This window comes from Triticum dicoccoides, chromosome 2B (genome assembly GCF_002162155.2).
Source record: "Triticum dicoccoides isolate Atlit2015 ecotype Zavitan chromosome 2B, WEW_v2.0, whole genome shotgun sequence".
NCBI lineage: Eukaryota > Viridiplantae > Streptophyta > Magnoliopsida > Poales > Poaceae > Triticum > Triticum dicoccoides.
The window spans coordinates 695,738,851-695,757,539 of record NC_041383.1 but is presented as its reverse complement, the minus strand read 5'-3'; the positions used below and the strand labels follow the sequence as shown (position 1 = coordinate 695,757,539).

The 18,689-nt window shown below is 47.0% G+C and overlaps 1 pseudogene; it reads right to left on the bottom strand.

Annotated features, from left to right (window-relative positions):
• Positions 1 to 17,846, bottom strand: part of LOC119361163 — a 38,211-nt pseudogene extending 20,365 nt beyond the window's left edge.
• Positions 17,847 to 18,689: the final 843 nt, after the last annotated feature.

Below are 18,689 nucleotides of genomic sequence, written 5' to 3'. Positions count from 1 at the left end.
CGTCCCTTTTGGTGGAAAAAACAAAATGTCCGCACTGCGCCTGTCAACCAAGCGCACTGCGTGCGTTAGCGCGAGGCCGAGCAGGGGGTGGGGAGGGGGGGTCGTGACCCCCCCTCCACATCCCCCTGTGAGGCCGAGCCTGGAACGAGCCGGAGCAGGCGGCGACGCGGCTTGCCGCGGCGCCGCATGCGTAGGCGAGTCCGTCATACCCCGTCGCCCCCTTGTCTATCTTAGGGTTTTGGGGGGTGGTGGTTTTGCGCGCGTTCCCTTTGATGGAAAAAACAGAATGTCCGCACTGCGTCCTTCATTTATGTGTTGGGGCCCTTGTCATTTGTACTGCTTTCCCCAACGTTGAGTACTGCACTTCGTGTTGCAAGTGTGTGTGTTTGGGCCCTTGTCGTTCTTCGTTTATGCATGTACTGCACTTCACGTATACACTTGTTGAACTGCCTTATGTTGGTTCTGTGAACTGTATTGATGTTTGTGGACTGTTATGTTTTTTATGTGCATACTATGTTTTGGTGTCACTCATTAAATATTTCAAAGTTGTGTATATACTTGTTCTAATGCAAACTAATTTCTGCGAAAGCAATTGATCACAAGCAAACTTACATTGTTTTTATAAAAGAAATATTCTTGCATACATGAAACAAAGAACACCACAACGCTTAAAGTAAAGTGAGACTAAACACAGCTCTGATTTTTTCTAGTTGCTGTATTGGATTACAGCCTTGTTCGTCTTCTTCTTTTCTTCTTTGTCTCTTTTGCCCTGTCCAGTCCCATTATGACATCGTAGATGATTCTCCATGACTCATATGTTGCGAATGCATCTATTGCTGCATACTTGATAAGCTTGTTTGGCAGTGGGCAAAATTCCCACAGAGTATGGTCCTCGTTGCGGTTAATTTTTTTCTTCATATCATTGTAGTGAATGTCTATCATCCTGCCAGCAACATCAGCCGAAGAGTCAAACTTCTTTTTATTGTATGGGTCTCTCCATTCCACCTGAATATCAATGTAGTTGTTGGAGTTGATCTCCAAACCAGATACCTTCAGCTTGCTTTTGTCTCCTTCAATAGCGAATCCGACGAAGGTGTATTCATCATTCATCAGGAATTTGTCTAGTTCCATTGGCCTGCAATATATTTGTATAGAGTGAATATATTCTATTCCTTTAGAACTAGCAATTTATTTTTGTGTTTTTCTGAAACTGAACTGCAATATGGATATCTGAATCTGTTGCATTGAGGAGTTGCTAATACTTTGTTCAACATAACTATTAAATCTGATAATAGATTGCATAAACAATGCATGTTTTGTGTATGCTTGTATTCCTGAACCTAATTCCATACATGTTCTGTATGGTAATGTTGCAGTGAAGAAACTATAATTAAACTGCGTGTATTGCTAGATAATATAATTCAAGAATTGAACACATGAGTGACATACATGGAGCCAGATCAAAACTGTCAATAAATTCATATGCCATGCTTTTCACTAATGAGAACCAAAGGTTAAATATTATGGCAATTGCAGTGAAGAAAATTTAAAATCAATATTGGCAAGCAATAGTTATTCTTACCTGTCTTTAGCTGCAGATATGTGGTAGACAAGGCATTCTTTTTCTACGCATAGCTGTAGTACCGCTGCACGCTGTGGCTTCTCGTAGTATGTGTACTCGACATCAACGCCGACTAGTTTGACGGGCATTCCGCCGAGCTTCCTCCTGAACGTGGACAGCATCTTGTCCACGTCTTTTCCCTTGCTTGTGCAAAGGACGTGGAGCTTGTGATTGCCGTGGAGGTGGACATCGTGGAGCTCCCTGGTGTACTTGCCGCGCTGGTTGCAGAGAGGTGCATCCGCCATGATTCTCGTGTGTTCTCTGGTGTTTGTTGTAGAGAGAGAGGTTAGTGAAAGGAAGAGCGGAGAAGAAGATGCAATTGGGTTTTTTGGGGGGGGGGATGAAGCAGTTGTGTTTTCTCCTCTGCTCTGCTTGACAGGACGTGGGAGAGGTGTAGCGGGGCGGTAGCGTGGTGGGGCTCTGTTTTAAGTTTACGTGGCAACTGCCGAGAGGTTCTGCTATGAGGAGGCTCTTGCTAGTGCGTTGGAAATCCGGAACGTCGTCGCCTCTTTTTTCGTGATTATATCTATGTATTGACGCAACTGTCAGAAAATGTTATGATTGTGTTTTCTGTCAATTCTCCAAGTCAGTGCACTTCTTTTTCTATCAGAAACGAACTGCTTAGGTCCAAGTAGTGTACTGCAGTTTGATTCACACAGGTGTACTTTTTTTTCTTCTCTTGATGGTGTTCTTTTTTTTTATTTTCTTGATCTTTGTGGTAATACAGCGTTTGTCAGGATGGAGGGTAATGTGGCTAGGGGTTGTCGGAGTGTTTTGTTTAAGTAACAGGGCTGCATTCTTATTTCAGCCATACTGCATTGCAGAGCGAAGATAACTGCAATTCAGAAGAAAAAAAAATGTGCTTCCGCTTGGAGAACTGCGTTGTTGTACGGCGCTGACTGCATCTGTACGTTGACATTTGGGCTTCCTGCGTTTTATTTATTAATATTCTTACAGTGCTGACGCACATTTTATTTTGTTTGTTGTTTATTCATTTAAAAAATATTTGTCATTTTCTTTTTAATGTTTTATTTTTGAACGTATTTGTTTTTTCTTAGTGGGCTTTGTTGGCCCTGTGTTCTGGTAGTGAAGATGTAATTGGGCCCAGGTCGGCCTGTGAGCACACGGCTGATTCCCTGTGCGCTGTGTGTGCGTCCTAATATTTAGTCCCACGTCGCCCGCCGAAGGCGCGCCCTAGTTGTTTATAAGCACTGGCGAGGCATACCGGTCGAACTCCTTTGTATACTTATCTGGGCGCTTATACACGGCGCTCGCTGCTATATGTTCTATGACCTGTGGGCCCATGTGCAACCAGCCCCATGCACTGTGACTCAGAACGACTCGCCTTCTATGGGCGTAGACCTATTACGAGACTGGCTGGGGCCGGTGCAACCTGGATGGTCAATTTTTTTACTTTTAATATTTCTGCCCTCTGTGTTTTTTTTTCAATGTTCGAGCGTGTACTGCATTGATCATGGTTCTGTACTGCATTGTATACGCATTGCGTACTGCATGTACAGTTGTCTTTTTTTTCTTTGTTTCCGTCTCTTTGCTATCAGTTAATCTTTTTTTCCCAATGTATGGGATGCACTGCTTTGTAAATCATACCTGTACGTCACTCATTATGGTTCTGTGCTATACTTTTGTGTACTTCCGGACTGTATTGAATTATTTTACGTGTTTTGTGTTTTTGCTCTTATGTATTCCTTTCTTGAAATTTATGTTCGTGCACTGCTTTGTTGGGTATGTGAAGACTTCATTCGACAAATTCAGTGTACAGCATTCGTGCTCAACTTGCACTGCATGCGTCCTGTTTGCATTCTGTACGACAATTTCATCCCCAGCAGGCTAAGTTCAATAGAAAGCAAACTAACGATTGTGCATGGCAAGCAAACTATCATAATCAGAGTTCATCATTACAGGCGATTGTGCATGGCAGGCAAACTAGGTTCAGCAACAAGCAAACTAACGATACATAAGCAAACAACACAAAGCAAATTTGATGATAATTCTAAAAGAACACTGGCATTCTTGGCTTCTGGCCGGCACCATCTTCTTCTTCACCAGTCGGGCTCTCCCCATCCCCAGCTGCTCCTGGCGCGCTTCTTGGGTGGCTCCTCCTTCTCCAGCTTTGCACGGCGAAGGCCGTCCTGGGTGAGGGTGATGCGGTTCCATATCTCGTACGCTGCGTAGGCGTCCTTTGCCGCGTACTCGATGTGCCTCCTGGACAGAGGCAGGATGGCCCAGCGCTGGTGCTCGGCGTTGGTGATCTTCTTCTTCATGTTACTATAGTAGTTGTCGATGAGCGCGCCGGAGACGTCTCCGAGGGAGTCCAACGGCTTGGTTGCGTCGGGCACCCTCCACTCCTTCTGGATGTCGACGAAGTTGGCGACCTCCAGTTTGACGCGCTCCAGCCTGGTTTCGTCGCCGTCGATGGAGAAGCCTGCAAAGGTGTACCTGGGGTCGGCGAGGAAGTTGTCGAAGACGGTGCACCTTTCACTGTCGCTCATTTGGAAGAGCAGCACCGGGTGATTCTTGCCGACGGAGAGCTGGCAGAGGGCGGGTTTCTGCGTCGCTTCAGGGTCGTTGTCGTACTACAGATCAATGCCGACGATCTTGTGGCGCTGGAGGCTGAGGTGGCGCTCGTACTGCGCGAGGGTGATCGCCATCTGCTTCTTGTCGTTGGTGTGGATGACGTGCAACTTGGTGTTGCCGTGCGCCTCCACGGCGTTGTCGCCCTTGTACTCGTCGGTGAACGTCATCGCCGGTGGTGGGAGCACAATGGATACTTGTGTTTTGTTGTGGATGTGGATGAGAAGTCCTTTGGCAGGGGTCTGAATTTAAGGGGAGGGCGCGGTGTGGGATGGCCTCGTCGGATGAACTGCACGAACGCGCTGATGATGCGGTTGTGCCGATCGTGGGTTGGTTTTGCATCTGTGACCGTGGGCTTGTGGCGATGGAACTGCCCCGATCGGGTGTATGTATGCGAACGTGGGTTTTTTTTAATGTGGGTTTTTTTTGGTCAGCACATTTTTTTAAACATAACCTTTTTCTATTCGAACGACCATTTTTTCATGTTTTATAGATGTATACTGGGCGACAACATAACTGCATTGCTTACAATCAAGCACTGTGTCGCGTACAAAACAGAACTGCAACACTGTATACATGTGTGTACTTCATCATTTTTTGCGTGTCTCTTGCTATATGCTTCGGTGGTGGTCTGCCTTGCGCACGAGAATGAACTGCATACTTCTACAGATCCGTACTGCATCTTGTTTTACGGGTTGGGGGCACACTTATTTTTCCAACTTATTGTTTTTTCTTGGTCGGTTTTGTTGGGCCTTTGTTCGGCTAGTTTATATACATACTTGGGTCCAAGTCGGCCTGTGAGCACGGCTTTTTTTCCTGTTTCTCTGTGTGTGCGTCCTAATGTTTAGTCCCACATCGCTAGTGGAAGGCGCGCCCGACCTGTTTATAAGCGTTGGCGAGGCATACTGGTCGAACTCCTTCGTATACTTATCTGGGTGCTTATACACGGCGCTCGTAGCTATATGCAATATGACCTGTGGGCCCATTTGCAACCGGCCCCATGCACTGTGGCTCATAATGACTCCCCTTCTGTGGGTGCAGACCTATTACAAGACTGGCTGGGGCCTGTAGCACCTGGGTGGGTGGTCAATTTTTTTTAGTAAATCATGCGTGCACTGCATTCATTTATTTTCAGTACTGCATGTGCACGCATACCGTACTGCACATTTGTCTCGGCTACATTTTTGTGCACTGCATTGGTATCATTTTTCTTTATTGTTTTTCATCTTTCGTATCCTTTTTTCTTAGTGTACGGGTGTGCACTGCATTCGTCATAGTTCTGTGCTGCAGGTGTACACATCTTGCACTGCGTGCATCCTTCTTTGTGCCAAAAAGCACGTACTGCACTTCATGCACACATATATTGAACTACCTGGTATGAATTTGGAGAACTGCACACATAAAATGGTCCGTGGATTATAATTTTTTAGAGTATTATTTTTTAATGATCTGTGGTTTTGTTCGTGGGAATTTCTGAAGTCAAAGTACACCTTCTTTTTCCGTTCCTCTTTCTTTGGTAACATAAGCTTTCATTGATTGTCCTTTATTCTTGGGAACATAATTTCCATTAATTTCTCTTTAATTTTCAGTTTTGACCTTTTTGCATTCCTCTTGTATAAATGAAGGCTAACTTATACCCTTCGTTTGCATTTCATTTTTCTCCTCTAGCCGCAAGTTCTCTCCTTTCTCTAGGTTTTTGTTGTGATGGCTCCAGGCCCCTGTGCGTATCTCTTCTGCTGTGGCCATGGTTGTGGTGTGCCGACGTACTGCAATTGTTTAGCTTGCTCGCAGGCCCGTCGTGCTCGTCATGGTGGGAAGGTATTGTGCCGAACTGGGCGAGCCGAGCAGCTTGCATATCGTACAGTATTCACAGAAGGATTGGATATGGGCCAGATCAATGTATCTGTGTTCTATTCTGCGCTGCTTCGCCGTGGCCTTGGCTGCACGAGTCCTTTTGTCCATCAGCTTACGCCAACAGATGTGGAGACTCACTACAAGATGGTATGTTTCGTTAGATATGTTTTTTTTCTTAGTGTTTTTTTTGTAGAATTCCATTGTATCCTGAAGTTGTAGTATTTTAGGAACACACTTTTTTCTTTGTGTTTTTTGAAGTGTACTGCAATGTGTTCTTATTTTCTTGTTTTTTTCCTCATGTGGATGTAGCTTATGTTTTAGTTTACAGGTTAGAATATGTGAACTGCATTTTTGTAAGTTCCATACTGCATATTGAAAACGTTTTATATATACTACTTGTTGGACTGTTGTGCACTTCATCTATCTCTATTCAAAACATGAGAATTGTACTGCTAGTTTTGTTCTCAAACAGTTTTATTATTTTTTACAGAAAATTCCTCAGCGAGCTGTTAGGTATGTGCGGCTCAAGAAGAAAGGAATTCTTGAAGTTGTTCTCGGTAATGGATACCTTAAACCAGTCAAGTACAGTGTAAGCGTTGACGGGCGGCTGTGTCTGCACAAAGGGTGGAAGGAATTTGTCATTGATAGCGGCCTGAAGTCTGAGCAAGTTGTTGTCCTCAACTTCTTTGAACTCGAGGATCGTACTGTTAGAATCACGTTTGACGTGATTGGCTAAGGTTATGAGGTTGATTTGTAATAAGTACTTCTGCCTGTTGAACGCTTTTCATCTTCTGCGTGTTTTGTAATAAGCACTTTTGTGATCTGAACCGCTTCAATTATTATTCAACGGTAAATTTGTGTTTGCATGGTTAGAATATGTGAACTGCTTATATGTCAGCTGAGCATTACATGTTTCCACATTTTTTCCCAATTTGCATGGTGTGTACTACATGTAGTTAGTCTACAGTACTGCATGATAGTTCGAAGCGTACTGCATTTTTGCAAGTTCCATACTGCATACTGAAGTGCTTTTTATATGTACTACTTGTAGGACTGCAACTAGCTAACATCATTTTTTAAATGGTTTTTGAATCAAAATGTGTCAATGTTTTACTCAAGACTGGAACGAGCTAATAGCATTAGACACGCTACATGGTTTACAAAAAATTTAAACTGATACATAAGTCATAGATTTAAGCAAATTGCTATGCATACGATAAATTTATTGTTTGTTCATCTATTTGGTCGTTAGCCTGCTGCTTCTGCGCGGTGACTGGAGTGTGTCTAATGTTGCACTTTGTTTTGTTTTCCATGGCGGTGTTGCTGGTTCTTGTCTCTGCACCTTTGTGGTTGTAGCCCCTCGCGTGATGGTTGATGGCTGGTTTCGTTTTTCAGCGATGTGAACTGCATCCTTCTTTGCTCCCCGCGCGCTGGTTGATGGCTGGTTTCGTTTTTGAGCGCTGTGAACTGCATCCTTCTTTGCTCCCCACGTGCTGGTTGATGGCTGCTTTTGTTTTTCAGCGATGTGGACTGCGTCCTTCTTTGCTCCCCGCGCGCTGGTTGTTGGCTGCTTTCGTTTTCCAGTGGTGAGAACTGCGTCCTTCTTTGCTCCCCGCGTGCTGGTTGTTGGTGGTTTTTGTTTTCCAGTGCTGAGAACTGCATCCTTCTTTGATCCCCGCGCGCTGGTTGAAGCATTTCCTCGTGGTGGTCTTGTTGATATTGTTTCTTCATGTTCTTCTTCCTCTTCACTCTCTTCAGTCTCTTCACTCTCTTCTTCCTCTTCATCATCTTCATCATCAGTACCTTCATAAGCCACTGTTTCTTCAGTTTCTTCACGTTCTTCGTCCTCTTCACTTTCTTCTTCTTCCTCCTCTTCTCCATCTGCTTCTTCATAAGCCATTTCTTCTTCAGTTGTGTCATCATATTCTTCTTTGATCTCACCTTCTTCGTCTTCCTCATTTTCTGATCTTTTTCTTTTTCTTTTGGGGCAGGTTCTTGAATTGTGTCTCTTCCTCTTCTTGCAGATGTTACAATGTCTCGGTTTCGTCCATTTCTTAGTGTTGTGAGTGGAATTTCTGTTTTGTTGTGCATCTCCATGTCCTCGTTTTTCTTGTTCATGTCTTTTTTCACATGTCCTGGAATTGTGGCCGCTGACTTCATTACATGTTCTGCACATTCTTACTCCCAGTGGGTGACCATCACTGTCTAGCTCAGGCTGTGGCTTACTGTTTTTGTCATCATTTTTCTCCTTGGATGCCACCTTTTTCTGGTTTGCGTCTCCCCCTTTCTTTCTTCCTCTTGTGTTTGAAACAGGAGGTGGAAGAATTGTTTCTTTTTTGATAGCACCAGTTCCAATGTGTTCAGTTTTTTTCTTCTTGCTCGCCTTTATTGTCATGTTGGTATTTCTCTGCTTGCTTTAGTTTTGCTGCTTCTTCTTCTTCTTCGTTGAGCACGTCAACTTCCTCTATCAGTGACCTCATACCAGACAACGCTCTGTGGCACCCAGCGTCTGACCTTGTTGCTCTGTTTGCAAGGTCCATTGCTGTTTCTGTCAGCAATTTTCTATGGCAAAAAAGCGAGGTTCCATCTGGTGCTGTTTGTTCGTAGTCTTTTCTGTCAAACGTTGCATCTGATCTTGCGTTACGGGTGTATCTCTTCATGATGTACACCTCAGGAATGTTGAGTACTCTCAAATGAGAAAGCATGCATAAAACATGGACGCAGAAGAGGCCTGCAGACAAAAACATTTTTTTTGTGTTCTGTAAGTGAACTGCATGAAATTAGTAAACATATATTTTTTTCATTATTTTTTCATTTTTTAAATAAGTGAACTTCATTTGGTTTCGTGAATTACACATGCATATGTACTTTTAAATTTCAGTAAGTTTTCTTTCGTGCATGACTATGAGAATCTAGATTTTTTTTTGTTAAGAGTCTCACCTGTGTGTGTCCAGAGTTTGCACTCACATTCGTAGACACCTTTCTCTTCATCGGCGACCACATGGAAATTATGCCTTGCCCAGTCAAATGCATCCGATCTGTTGTAGTGGTGTACTAGATACTTTGTCGGGTTCTCAGGGCACTGTTCTGCTCTGAATGCAGTGTTACGGTAGAGCGTTTCTTTGAAATCTGCAAACATTGCCCTCGTATACACTTTTGATAGCTGAACTTCGAAGCCAAACTGTGTTGTTGTTTTTACCTCTGACTGCATGATCACAAATGCACTGTTACGATCCAGATAAATGAAAAAATTGTTTGTTTTTTTATTCATATTTTTAAGCAGTTTTTGATTGACATTTTGTTTACCTCATTTGCTACTGTCTCTGCGTGCTCGACGGCCTTCCTGGTCTGAATGCACTTGTCCACCTACTGAGCAAACAGATGGAGATCATGCTTCTCCCTGACAAATTTTTACTTCAGTATGCGGTTCATGCTCTCGCTTCTCTGTGTGGAAGTCATCCGAGCACAGAAAATTTCCTTGTAGTAAGCTGAGATCCACTCGTGCCTGTCATCCCACAGTGAATTCATCACTTCGTCGTCTTGAGGGTTGTATCTGTGAATGAGGTTCTTCCATGCTCGTTCAAATTCTGACGGCATTAGTGGGTGGTTCAACACTGCATTGAGTTGGTCCTTGAGCCCCTCGTGCGCCTTATACAGCAAGGCGAGGTGGTCCTTGTACTTCTTCATGATATGCCAACGACACAGCTTATGCAGAGTTTGTGGGAGGATAGTTTTTAATGCTGCCTTCATCGAAGAACACTGGTCTGAGAAGAGACAAACAATGTTTTTTTATTAAGTTGTTTGTGCGTTTGCAAGACAGATGGAAGAAATGTAAGTGCACAAAACAAAACAAAACGTAAGTATGCTGGTGTTTTTTATTTTTTGTACCTGTGAGCATGCAGATTGGCGGCTTGTTGTTCATACACCTCAGAAAGGTTTTGAAAACCCACTCAAATGATGGTATTGCTTCATCTCGCACGAGTGCAACAGCAAATATGGTGCTTTGTAGATGATGGTTCACCCCCACAAACACTCCCAGCGGCATGTGGAATTTGTTAGTTTTATATGTTGTGTCAAATGTAACGCAGTCTCCAAAATCTTCATACGATCCTCTGCAACTTGCGTTCGCCCAAAAGACGTTTCTTACACAGTTATCTGCATCAACGTCATAATCATAGAAGAACTCTGGGTTTATCTTTTGCCTTTTCTCGAAGAAATTCAGAAGTTTCTTGACATCATCTTCAGACTCTTCTCTGGCAAACTTCTGTTTCCTGCATTTTCATAGACAATTCATAGTTATCTCACCAAAACATGGAATAATTACAGACAGAATGCTCAAGAGATATGCTCTGTTACGTGCTTACCTGTTTACCCAGTCGCGGCTAGTATGTCCCATGTACTGTAGACCACCGGACATACGCGACAGCGTCGACATCATCTGAGCATGTGTGTGGTTGTCCAGTTGCATGTCTTTCACTAACTGGTCTATCAAAGGATCGTCTTTTTTGTGCGATAGCATGTGCAAAAGCATCCCGGGGCTTTCCAGCATCTTGTGATTGTGGTTGAGTTGAACCATTTCTATCACAAATTTGCCATTCTTCCTTTTTTTGACTCTAATCTTTGCATTGCAGCCAATCCTTTTTGATGTCTTCTGACGTACCCGGTGATAATCTGACACAGCCTGCTTGTGGAACCCTTCTCTTGAGCAGACAATGTAGGCATTTGTCCTGTGTTTTGCCCTCTTGCGTATACCAAACCCTGCACATCTTGCATAATTGTTGTAAAAGTCCCATGCCTTTTCGTACGTGGTGAACTTCATTCCAGCAGCAGGTACGAGGTTGAGCGGCATGTTTTTATCCTGCATTAATTGAAATGCTATGTGAGAAAATTTATTAAACTCGTATGCACTCCTCGTATTCGAAAAACAGAACAGAACAAATTTTCTCATATAGCAACGTTCCTAGCCAAAGCTCACAAGAAATATCAGTGTGCACTGCAATGTTATCTGAATGGACTGCAACTATTTTATTTTTCAGACCATAAACTTACATGTGTGTAGAGTCATTCGCCTGATGGTGTTTGCAGCTCACCGGGTTGTATTGGACATGGCGGGGTTATAGCAGATGTGTGTAGTTGAGGATCTCGTGGCGGTAACAGTGAGGAGGATTTGTACCTGCTGTTTACTTTTGACCGAGGCACTGTTGATGGTCGCAGCGTCGAAGTTGATGCAGCAGTTCTGGTTGGAGCTCTGTTTTTCGGTGCAACAGGTGGACGCTGAGCTCTGTTTCGGGGTTCGGCAGGTGGACGTGGTGGTAATACAGTGTTGTGACGATGCCTCGGTGGATTGGTTTTAAAATTTTGGAGCAGTGGCACGATGCCTCGGTGGACGTAATCATCCTTTGCTGCAACATCGTGTTCAACCGCATCATCATTATCTGTTCGGACATGCTGTCCAAACGTAGTGAACTCGTGCTTATACTCTGGGTTGAGAACTGTTATCGGCTCATCTTCATCATCATCGTCTTCATCATCGCGTTGGTGAGTGCCTTCCCAGACGAATGTGACATCATCGTCATCTTCAACTACATCTTCTTCCTGGGAAAAATCTTCTTGTGGAGAGTACTGCACCCTGTTTGTCGTCGTGAAGAATCCATTAGGAATCTCAGGGGTAACCCAGCCAGTATCTCTGTCAGAAGAATATCCACTCTTCTGAAAGTTGTTGTTCTCAGTGCTATCAACTATGCGCGGCATTTTGTATCTGTTGAACGTCATCTCCTGCACACAAAATGACCGAGCTGCATTGTCAGGTTAAATGAACTGAATCATGCGAACTGCAATGTGTTCAAAATGGTACTGCCGAAGCATTGCAAGTTGACTGCATCACCCCTCAAGGGGAACTGAAGCAACCGCACTGCATCGTTATATGTAATGAACCTATACAAGCGTACTGCATTTTCCCCCACAACGAACTGAAGCAACCGCACTGCATAAGTTTTGTACTGCATAATCACGCGCTGTACTGCTTGTACTGATTTGTGTATGATAACTACACTGAGATGGTATAGGAAGTGTACTGCTTACCTCGTGATGCAGTGATTTCTTGCGTTTACATGAGGAAGTTCCTTTCTCGTCCACCTGCACAACTTTCACGTTCGCCCGTGCAGTCCACTTGCCCTTCAGAAGTTCATGGGCTGTTTGGACGTTGCTCAATGTGAACGGGGAAGGAGGATTTTCTCTGAAGGTTGATGCAGACTTATTCCAAGAAGCTACAGTGGATGAAGCAACCTTGCGCACACTCCTCCTTGCTCGAATCAGTTTGATGTCGAGGCAGCACCAATCCACATCTGATGAATTACAGCTAATTGCAGGACCTGAGGAGTTCGGTGCCGGCGCTACCGAGCTGCTGCCGTGGAAGAAGGCCGATAGGCTGGTGTTGCTCCGTGCCTGCCGCGGAAGAAGGCCGAGAGGCGACGGGCGGCGTCGCTGCCTGGCCGCTGCTGCGGAAGAAGGCCGGGAGGGGAAGGGCGGCGTCACTGCCGGCCGCTGCCGCGGAAGAAGGCCGGGAGGCGACGGGCGGCTTCGCTGCTTGGCCGCTGCCGCGGAAGAAGGCCGGGAGGGGAAGGGCGGCGTCACTGCCGGACGCAGTCGCGGAAGAAGGCCGGGAGGGGAGGGGCGGCGTCTAGCCCAGGCCGCGGCCGCGGGAGAAAGCGGGGAGGGGAAGGGCGGCATCTCTCCCAGGCCGCCGCCGCGGAAGAAGGCCGGGAGGGGAAGGGCGGTGGCTAGCCCAGGCCGCCGCCACGGTAGAAGGTCGGGAGGGGAGGGGCGGCGGCGCGATCTGGGTGGTGTGCAGAATAAGGTGTTTTGGTGTGCAGAATAAGGTCTTAAGGGGTGTTATCATAATAGACCCACCCTATATATATATATATATATATATATATATATATATATATATATAAAGATAGCAGTCGTTGGCTTCAGCCCCCACGCATACAATGCGGGCGTGTTCGTGAAAAAATGTGCTTGATCACTCTTTATCCAACGTCTTGGTCCGGCAAGGAGGCGATCGCACGTCGAACTAGGCAACCGGACTATATAGCTGTAACACTTTCGCTTAGCCGCGGGATTTAAGCGTTGGGGCTACTATGTAGCCCCTGGTACCTTCGCATGCTTCCGAATACGGGCGCGTATGTACCTTGCCGGGAAATGGCCCTTCGTTAATGCGGAGGAATCCTAGAGATTCCGGTGAGTCGTCGAGTGGTTGATTAGTCTCTCGCTGTATCATGACGGTCGGTTTTCGGCTTTCTCTACTGAGGTGCTCGTCTAGAATAACCAGGGCACAATCACAGTAGTTCTCCTTTGGCCACCTTAGCCGATTATAACGGAACCTAAGGCGACAAACCTATGAGCCGGGCAATCCCAACATTTGACCAAAGACATGATTCGGAGCTGATGCATATAAGGCTAAACTCGTGACGCCGAACACTCCCGAAGGTATTCGGACTTTATAACAGATGATAAGCTCAAGAATGCCCATTCATTATAAACCCTGTATGTCCAGGTGCGTGCATTAATCTGTCGTGGCGTAATGCCAAAAAACAGTAGTATCCTCTGTGGGTATGGAACCCGTGGGATGATGAAACAACAAGAGGCAATAGAAAAGGTTTACACAGGGGCTTAATCTAAAAAGAAACATGTTGTACGGGGCCCTGCTGCACGTCTGCGCCTTTGTCTCCGTTGTACCGCATCCTGGAAGGGTATCGCGCGAACGTTGTCTACGAAAAAAGGGGATCTCATAGAAGAGTGCAACGTAAGTGTGCGATGGATAGTAGAAAATGTAAAATGCTGGCCTGCCAATAAGGTTGAGCCGAGAGTGTGGGCTTTATTATTAGCCCCTGGTGTCTGCTATAGGATTACATATACAATTGCCCTGGTTTAATGTGGGCTGCCGGACTTGTCTAACCGTCTCCGTGGTCTTAACGACCTGGTATAATTTTGCTTTAGAGGCCGCTTATAGTCCGGCCGCTAGGGCCGTCGCATATTCCGCTGCGCACAAAAGGCACTCCATTGTTCCGCTAATGGTGATGACGCCGCGTGGACTGGGCATCTTGATTGTAAGGTATCCATAATGCGGCAATGCGTTGAAGCGGGCGAAGGCCGTTCTTCCAAGCAATGCTTGATAGATGCTTTGGAAGGGTGCGATGATGAAGACTAGGTCTTCGCTTCTGGAGTTGCCTGGAGAGCCGAATGTCACCTCCAGTATGACGGAGCCCTTGCTATAGGCTTCAACGCCTGGTATCACTCCTTCAGAGGTGGTGTGAATCTTGCTGATTCTGGATGAGTCTATCCCCATCCTGCGGACGGTGTCCTCATATATCAAATTGAAACTACTGCCACCGTCCATGAGGACATGAGTGAGATGGTATCCGTCGATTATTGGGTCAAGCACCAAGGCATTTGATCCTGCACGCCGAATGCTAGTTCAGCCATCTAGGTGATCGAAGGTGATCGAACAAGACATCCAAGAGTTAGGTGTGGGTACGATGGGCTCTGTATCGCATGTGTCTTTATGGGCGCGTTCGTGCCTTCCCAAGGATGTACGAGTCGCGTGGATCATGTTCACTGTTTTATCCACTGGCGGGAAAGTTTTCTGTCCCCCAGTGTTCGGTTGGCGAGGTTCATCCTCATCTTCACTTAGTGTTTCCCTTCCCTTGTGTTCGGCGTTTAGTTTGCTGGCCTGCTTGAAGACCCAACACTCTCTGTGCGTGTGGTTCGCAGGTTTGTCTGGGGTGCCATGAATTTGGCATAGTCTGTCCAGAACTCTGTTCAGACCGGATGGTCCCTCTTTATTGCCTTTAGGTTGCTTATTTTGCTGGTTAGGTCGAGAGCCTCGGAATCCGGCATTAACCGTTATGTTGTCCGGGCTTTCTTCCTTGTTTTGGCGTTTGTTTTTATTACGCCGTAGTTTCCTGTTGCCATCCCTAATTTCGGATGTGCTGGGGTCACTGGTGCCTTTACGGGTGAGCCAGCTATCTTCTCCCGCACAAAAGCGGGTCATAAGACTTGTTAGGTCTGCCATTGTCCTTGGCTTTTCTTGGCCGAGGTGTCTGGCGAGACACTCGTCCCGGATGCTGTGCTTGAATGCCGCTAAGGCTTCGGCATCCGGACGGTCAACGATTTGATTCTTCTTAGTGAGGAATCTGTTCCAAAGCTTGCGGGCAGACTCTCCGGGTTGTTGGATTATGTGACTTAAATCGTCAGCATCCGGAGGCCGGACATAAGTCCCTTGAAAATAGGCCCTGAAAGCGTCCTCTAGTTCTTTCCAGCTCCCGATTGAATTTTTGGGGAGGCTTTTCAACCAGTGCCGGGCTGGTCCTTTTAGTTTGAGGGGAAGGTATTTGATGGCATGGAGGTCATCTCCACGAGCCATGTGTATGTGGAGGATAAAGTCCTCGATCCAGACCCCAGGGTCTGTCGTTCCGTCGTATGCCTCTATGTTTACAGGTTTAAAGCCCTGTGGGAATTCATGGTCCAGTACTTCATCAGTAAAACACAGGGGGTGAGCAGCCCCTCTGTATCTGGACGCGCTGTGGCATGTCATTGGCTATTGTTGTGTTCGGTGTTTATTCCGAACTGGTGTTTGGTTGTCATAATTGTTTTGACAGCCATAGTCCCTCGCCGGGGTGTCTCTTTTAGATCCGTAGATGGACCTGGCTGTGCCAGCTTTCTTCTCCAGGTGTTCACGTAGATCGTGGGCATCTCCGGCAGCTCATTTATTGCGGCTATGAGGTGGTACTCCTGGTCTCCTGTTCATGTTGTTCTTTGGTGGAACGACCTCGTCGTCGAATTCTGGCAGTAGCTTGCGCTTTGGGTAGCTCTTTGTATGGCGATCGTCGCCATATCTTTCTTCAGTGTCTGGCGCTTTATTCCATCTGCGATTGAGCGTTTCCTGTGCGGCTTTAAGCCGTTGCTTCTGCTTCTTCAGACTTCTCACTGTGGCCATAAGCTTTCTATGGAGGTTCTCTCGTTCCACGCGTTTTTCCGGAATGATGAATGCGTCGTCGTCCGGACTGTCTTCTTGTCCTGGGCCGGATTGGTGAACTCGTCCCTCTGGATCGTTTTCATCGGGCGTATGACCCGGACTTTGTTCGGTGTGACCTGGTTCGTCCTGCTCCATTGCTGGTTCCGTTTGGTCGTTATTGCCATCGGGGTTGACCGGAGTATCCCTTCTTCTGGCGCTCTTGCTGATATTGTTACTATTGCCGGATTTGGAACGGCGTCTGCGCCGTCGCTTTGGTTTTTGCCCAGGGGTGTTATCTTCCGGATCGTCACCGTCGCCTTCCTTGGGCGTATCCACCATGTATATGTCGTGTGGCGAGGCGTGAATCCGGCACCTCATAGATTCTGGGTCTTCTCCTGCATCGTCGTCCATACCGCCGATGCCTTCATAGTCGGAGTCTAGCACATTGGTTAAATCATCAACCGTGGCTATGAAGTGGGTGGTGGGCGGGCAACGAATGTCTTCGTCGCCTGCTTCCCACTCGAGCCGGGCATAATTCGGCCCGAGATTCTCTGTTAAAGAGAGAGTTTTGAATGAGTTTAGTATGTCACCGAAGGGCGAGTGCTGAAAGATGTCCGCCGCGGTGAACTCCATCACCGGAGCCCAACCGAGATCGGCGGGCCCGGGGGCGCACAGACTGGAGCCTACAACCGGACAAGAGTCCAGGGGCCCGGGGTCACTGGTTTCCTCAAAAGTGAAGCCTGTGTTCGGCTCCATGGCCGATGAGGGTACGGCCTGTGGGGCGGGGTCCAGCCCTCCGTCCTTAGGTAACGCAACCTGTCCCGGATTTAGGTCCGGGGCTTCTGCCGGGATGATATCCCGAGCAACGTCTGACAGTAGGTCTAAGCCGTGCTCATCATGACTGTTCGGCTCTTCTGGCGCTGGCCCGAATCCGCCGAAGATCAAGTCTCCTCGGGCATCCGCGGTGTGGTTCAGGTTTCTGAACCCGATGTGAGGGCTAGGGGCATAGCTGTCGATCTGCTCCAAGTGGCCAAGCGAATTGGCCCGCAGCGCGAAGCCGCCGAACACGAAGATCTGTCCGGGGAGGAAAGTCTCACCCTGGGTAGTGTCATCAATGACAATCGAAGGAGCCATCGAGCCTGACGGCGATGTCACAGAGGAACGCTCAATGAAAGCACCAATGTCGGTGTCAAAACCGGCAGATCTCGGGTAGGGGGTCCCGATCTGTGCGTCAAGGCTGATGGTAACAAGAAGTAAGGGACACAGATATTTACCCAGGTTCGGGCCCTCTCGATGGAGGTAAAACCCTACTTCCTTCTTGATTAATATTGATGATATGGGTTGTACAAGAGTAGATCTTCCACGAGATCGTTGAGGCTAAACCCTAAGAGCTAGGCTATGATGGTACGAATGTAATTGTGATCGACCTTCTAAGGACCAACCTCTCCGGTTTATATAGATACCGGAGAGGGCTAGGGTTTACATGGAGTCGGTTACAAGGAAGGAAATATAATATCCGGATGGCCAAGCTTGCCTTCCACGCCAAGGAAAGTCCCATCTGGACACGGGCCAGAGTCTTGAGTCTCGTATCTTCACGCTTCCATAGTCCGGACGTTGTACACAGTCCGGCTGTCCGGACACCCCCTAATACAGGACTCACTCACCGTGGCTATCCTCCCCGCCGAGGACGACGGTGACCTCGAGGCCCTGCGCCACGAGTAGCTTGCCCAGCTCCACGGCTGGGAACAGGTGGGCCGGCATCCCCGGCGGAGCGTAGATGACAACCAGCTTCTTTGGAGTGCTAGTATTGTTTGGGGCTGCCATTCTGCAATGTGGGAAACGACCTCTCGCCTTGCGTTTCCTGGTGAGTGATGATTGCTCGTCGTGCTCGCGCCTTGCTCAAATAAAGGCGACTCGCAAGAAGATTTTTTTCCCCAACTCGTTGCTCGTCCACCCATCCAGCCGAGGCCGTGGACACACAGAGGCTCCGGACCAGGCCCATGGTGTCTGCCGCTGACATGTCCAAGGAATATCAATTTGTTTTCGTATTCAGAAACAGGTGATTCGGCTCCGAATGGTGTGAGGCCAACTCCACCGCACGACCTCCAAACGGACGTCCGGTTTGACCGGATTTTGTCCCTTTGGGGCGGCGATGGGTTCGCCCGTGTCCGGTCTTGTTCGTTGGGTCATGCGTGCGCCCACCGCGCGGCAGGGGCGGCGCTAGGGGTATTCTTGGGTTTTCATGTGAATACGGATGATTTTTACAAAACAGTGTTGATTTTGGCAAAAGAGTGACCATTTTTGAAAAACAGCAATGATTTTGGCAAAATGAATACACATGAATACCCGGTTGCAAATTCCTGTAGCCGCCGCTACCGCACAACCATACACAAATCACGTCTGCGTTGGACTTGATTTAAAAAAAAGAAAAATGTAAATAAAATGACTAAAAGAAGGTAAATAAACGCAGTAAAAACATAAAAGTCAGTTAGGGGTCACGGCCACAAAACGGCCCAATTTAGCAGTTCACTTAACGACCCAGTGCCATAATTAACATAAAAAGAAAATAAAAAAACGCCACCGCGCCCTCCTGCCGCGCCCGTC